Below are 6,000 nucleotides of genomic sequence, written 5' to 3' on the forward strand. Positions count from 1 at the left end.
AATAATTTGTTGTAATTCGTCTGCAGTGTTGCTGAATAGAATAATGTCGTCGCCAAACCGAAGGTTGCTGAGGTATTCGCCGTCGACACTTACTCCTAAACCTTCCCAGTTTAATAGCTTGAATATTTCTTCCAAGCACGCAGTGAATAGCATTTGAGAGATTGTGTCTCCTTGTCTGACACCTCACTTTATAGGTATCTTCTTACTTTTCTTGTGTAGAATTAAGGTGGCTGTGGAATCTCTAGATATTTTTCAGGGTATTTACGTAAGCGGTCTGTAGTCCTTGATTATGCAATGCCTCTATGACTGCTGGTATCTCTGCTGAATCAAATGCTTTTTAGTAATCTATGAAAGCCATGTAGAGAGGCTTATTGTACTCTGCGGATTTCTCGATAACCTGATTAATGGCATGGATGTGATCCATTGTAGAAAATCCCTTCCTGAAGCCCGCATTTTCCCTTGGTTGACTAAAGTCCAATGTTGCCCTTCTCCTATTGGAGATTATTTTGGTAAATATTTTGTAATACTGGGAGTAAACTAATAGGCCTATAATTTTCAGTCTCCCTTTTTGTGGATTAGTATAATGTTTGCATTCTTTCAGTTTTCTGGGAACTTTGCAGTTGAGACACTTCGTATAGAGAGCCGCCAGCTTTTCAAGCATTATGTCTGCTCCATCTTTGATGAAATCGACTATTATTCCATCTTCTCCTGCCGCTTTTCCCCGTTTCATGTCTTGCAAGGCCCTTCTGATCTCATCTCTAGTTATTCACTAATTCATGCTAATTCAGTCACTAATTTCATGCTCTGTCCATTTTTTACAGCTTCCTCAGTCTTTCTCACGTTATAATTTCGAATATACCTTATTTTCTCCTTGTTGATTAGTTTTGGCCGTTCGGCGAATTCTGATCTCTTGAGTTGGACACTTTCATTCTTTGTCGTTTCTTTACTACGTCCTTTGTTATTTGGGAGAGCTTGCCTGCTGGTTGCCTTGGTGCCTTGCCTCCCACTTCAGTTGCTGCCTCTGAAGCCAGCCTCATTACGGTTTCATTCATTACCTCTTTGTCATCGTCATCTCTCTGTTCTAAGGCTTGTTAGGATCGGCCTGCAGCTATTTCATCCCGCTGCACGTGTTCCGATCCAAGCGGGACGTTGGCGCACTTCAGAGAACTGCGGATAACCGGCAGCCACGTGGCGAGGGGTCAGCTCAGGGGAGTTCTCGAGGGGAGGTAATTGGCGGAACCTCCCCATGCGCTTTTCGAGACACCAGACAATGTGCTACCCGGGCGCGCCACCCGGGCCGGCTCCGAGTTCGACGAAGCAAGCTATGTGCGCAACACGACAACGCCGCCCTGTTCTGCTATGAGTGGGGGGAGTTGCCGCGGGAACGCCGTCGAAGGCTCCTTCCCATGCACTTTTCGAGACACCAGACAATGTGCTACTCGGGTGCGCCACCCGGGCTGGCTCCGAGTTGGACGAAGCCCCTCTAACGTCGGCTCCGGACCATTGCACCTATGTGTGTGTGTGTGTGTGTGCGTGCGTGCGCCCACATCCTCCTCCAAGTCGAGAGCCCGCCTCCTCAAAAGGGCGGGTCATCTTCAATAACGTCGAAATATGACGTCGAGCAGAGTGCTTATAAGCAGCGATTGTCGGCTGCTATAGTGTGCTCGTTGTCGTGCTCGAAATGTACTCGTGAGCTGTGTGCTCGTAAGCTATTTGCTGTATGCTCGTCTTGCGGGCTCTATTTGGGAGTCACGCTAGACTGTCGATGTTCAACTGTAAATAACATGTAAATAAATCCTGCTCTCCTAAGTCCCGACGAAGAGTCAAGCTCCTTCCTACGGCTACGACTGCCAAAGCTTACATCTGAATGGCAGCGGTGAGATCGGCCTACAGCTTGTAGATCGTCCGACAACTCTAACAAATGGTGGCAGCGGCGAGATCGTCGGACAATTCTTACAGGCTGCAAATTTGCTTGCAAGCACCAGCCTAAATTATCTGCTTTTACCCTTACTGCCTCTATGTTGACCTGTTTCTTCTTGACCAATTTTACTCTTTCTCTCTTCAAATTGAGGTGAATCCTAGCCCTCACTAACCTATGATCACTGCACTTTACCCTACCTATCACTTTTACATCCTGCACTATGCTGGGATCGGCAGAAAGTATGAAATCAATTTCATTCCTTGTTTCACCATTAGGGCTTTTCCAGGTCCACTTTCTGTTGCTACACTTCCTGAAAAAGGTGTTCATTATTCTCAGCTGATTCCTTTCTGCGAATTCTACCAGCACCTCTCTTCTAGCGTTTCTAAAATGGACTCCGTAGTTGCCAATTGCCTGTTCACCCACCCACTTTCCCCCCACTTTTGCATTGAAATCACCCATTACTATTACCCGCCCTGGTTGCTCAGTGGCTATGGTGTTAGGCTGCTGAGCACGAGGTCGCGGGATCGAATCCCGGCCATGGCGGCCGCATTTCGATGGGGGCGAAATGCGAAAACACCCGTGTACTTAGATTTAGGTGCACGTTAAAGAACCCCAGGTGGTCGAAATTTCCGGAGTCCTCCACTACGGCGTGCCTCATAATCAGAAAGTGGTTTTGGCACGAAAACCCCATAATCTAATCTAACCCATTACTATTGTATACCGAGTTTGCACTTTTCTCATCGCTAATTCAACATCTTCATAAAAGTCAAGTTTATTTACAACATGCACAAAGTACGAAGGCCACCCTGCCAAGAAAGCTGTAAACATACAGCTTGGCGAGACCAGGGGGCCACCACCAGGCAACATCAGCATCGCACACATCCGTAATACAAACAATAAGCTTTCTTAAGTAGCTTCATTAATGCAACACAAGGTATATATTGTTGTGACTTTGGGGTGGAGGACGAAAGACGGACTCGTTCCGTAGACGAAGGAGAAACGAAAAGCTTTATACAATATTTACAGATAGTGGATGATAGTGTTCAGGCAGCAGTAGGAGCGCATCAGACCGACTGGGCGGCTGGAAGAGACTCTCTCTCTTCACCATGGGCCGGTTTCACAAGGGAAGCTGAAACGGTTTTCAAATTCCATTAATTGCTGGGGTTGGGAAGAACAAGCCTATTAATTTACGGTTCTTAAATTTTTTTCTTCGTTTTGTTAATATAAGGGGCAGAAATTATTTTCTAAATCCCCTCCGCGGACACGCCCCCGTCGCTTCCCGGAGTGCCGGGTGAGGAGGCAGCCGGAGGAGACAACCGGCGAGAGGGACGTCATTCCCGGGGAGCGTGCTGGCGGACCTGCGTGCTGATATGTGCTGGCGTGTTTCTTTCCGTCCTGCGCTTTACGACGAGAGATATGCCGCCGCTCACGTTTGCTCTCTTTTGCGATTTTCGTGAACTGTGCTTCCTTTCTGTGCTGCGTGAGTGCCTACAGCCAAGGACGCTCAACATGCCCTCGTTCTGTGCAGCATTCGGCTGTGCGAACACAGGCGGGCGAGACGATGTGGTGTTTCACATGTTCCCGAAGGACAAGAAGCTAGCAGCACAGTGGGTCCGTGCGGTGAGGGGAGAGAATTTAGTGCCGACGAAATCAACTGTGCTGTGCTCGGACCATTTCCGCAACAGTGATTATCATCGGAGCTTGACAATAATGCGGGCAAGCGGTATTCCAATTCCGGTGTTCCAGTCCCCACATTGATGCACTTGAGAAATGCGAACATTTGCTGCCATGAACGTCTGGTAACACAGTTTTAGCATAGCCGGATGGCCTTACGACCAATGCGGAAACGCGTTGTTGCTAGCGTTGCTAGGCTTGCCTAGCGACATTCGACGTACGTACGGTTGCAGTTACCGTAAAGTTACCGTGTTTACCACATGGCGGTACTAAAGCTGCCTAATATCTGTATGTCAGCGCTAGCATGCAGCACGCATACCGATTCTTGATCGAGCCACAATCTCAAAGTCGTCGAACCATAGTCTGAATATTGCACATATAATCGTCCTGCAGGGCCATCTCGATCAGGATGTGTATGATAAGCAACTTCCATGACTGTGCCTCGCAGCACTGTATGTGCGCTCTTTGAAAGGCGCTACGAGCCTTATGCTCACGAGCGTATATCAACACGCAAAACTAACTTTAGACAAGCAGCGGCAAGGTGCTTGACATCGCGGAATTGCACCCGTGTTTGCAATCTAATGAGAAGTTAGTGCTTCGGCATTCTTCCAGCAGCAAGTTCCGAGTGACACTTTAGCGCGTTTTTTCTCTTCTCATTGCAGCGTGCAGCTACATGAAAAAAAAGAAACATACGTACCAGCTAATATTTCCACTGCGCGAGAAGGTGCACACATCGTTTTCGCTGTTGGCACACTCAACATCGTCGTTGCCGCCATCGTTTTCTGTATCGACTGTCGGTTCGAACATGTAAGGCGAAAATACAAGCTGTCTGAGACAGCGAGGGCGTTCCATAATGCTTACAACTCATCTGTGAAGCCAGACCAGAACAGCGTGCTACGCTCTGAAGCGGCCGCGCCGACCGGTGATCCCCGTGAATGATGTCGCAGCGGTCCCGACCAATCACGGGCAACAGCGGCGTTCGCGCGATGTCCTGAGGCACTGGCGCACTGGTGCGCGTTTTCTTGCGAAAAACAGCCGCTTGCGTTCGTTTCTGCCCTTTTATTGCGAAAGCAATACTGCTCGCACTTTCGGCCCATCGGTGGTCGTGGCGCCTCCTTTACACAGCTGCGCGTCACGTGTCCGTGTGACGTCACGCCAGACCGAGAGACGGGGCCCCAGCTCGCGGCATCGATGGTGGAGGCGAAGCCTTGCGCGCCGCTGCTGCGGCGCTACCGAGAGAGGGCGCTCGCTGGTGTGACGTCACGCCAGACCGAGAGACGGGGCCCCAGCTCGCGGCATCGATGGTGGAGGCGAAGCCTTGCGCGCCGCTGCTGCGGCGCTACCGAGAGAGGGCGCTCGCTGGTGTGACGTCACGCTAGGAGGATAAATGGGGCTACAGCTCGGCTCGCAGTGGTCGGCGCGCTGCCTTGCGCTATGTCGGATGATGTATAGCCATAAGTTTAACAAAGGGCAACCATGTCCACACCATCAGCCGAACCAAGGCGCAGCCAAGGGTATTGCTTTCGCAATCTTCCAGGCTTAACCAAGCTAAGCCTTCAGCCAATTTCTTTTAAACTAGATATTCGTGTTCAGTGGACTAAAAACTGTAGAATGCCGCAGGGAACTCATTTTTTTTTCGAAAAATGTTTCAGCTTCCCTTTAAATCCCTTCGGCGACCCCTCGTCGGCAGGAACCGGGAGGGGCAGGGTGACGACCTCGCCCGCGTCGAATTCTTGATTCGTCGCGGTGATGTCTGGGCGCCGCGGAGATGGCTTGGCGCTTCTTGAAGTTACCTCCCGTGTCGAATTCTTGGTTCGTCGCGGAGAAGTGGGTGCTTGGTGCAGTTAGTAAGGCAGCTCCACGATGGAAGAATACTTTCACCGTGGGCAGCTCCCATCGCCTCGTGGTCGCCACGTGGTGCTCGTACTATGGCACTATCCATTTCCCTGGGCACGAATGCATCTACATACATGTATACTCATTACGAGCGCATTGAAATTCGGGTAAATATAAACATTAGCGCTAGGGGAATATATACTGTTAAAATAAAACAATAACTAACAGGAAGTTAAGCAACAGTAAAAAATGTGCACGCGCAACTTACAAGAAATGAAATGAATATACATGTGATGACTGCATTCTGAACAGGTATGGACACAAACTAATTTACAAATTTCAAACAGTCAGATGAAAGTTATCAAAGACAAAGATATCGCGCAATAGCGTCCTCGATAGAGTCGTATCTCCATTTACGCACTTCTGTAGTTGATTTAATTGCGTGGGTACGTTGTAGGTTAGGGTTTGCATAAAGTAATTTGTTTTATGGTGCCTTATCATCCATTTTTCCGATCCTCGTGTTACACGGGTGCTGGGTCGTTCTACGAGGGCTGGTCCATTTTTTAGGA

The sequence above is a fragment of the Dermacentor andersoni genome, chromosome 1 (genome assembly GCF_023375885.2).
Source record: "Dermacentor andersoni chromosome 1, qqDerAnde1_hic_scaffold, whole genome shotgun sequence".
Taxonomy (NCBI): Eukaryota; Metazoa; Arthropoda; class Arachnida; order Ixodida; family Ixodidae; genus Dermacentor; species Dermacentor andersoni.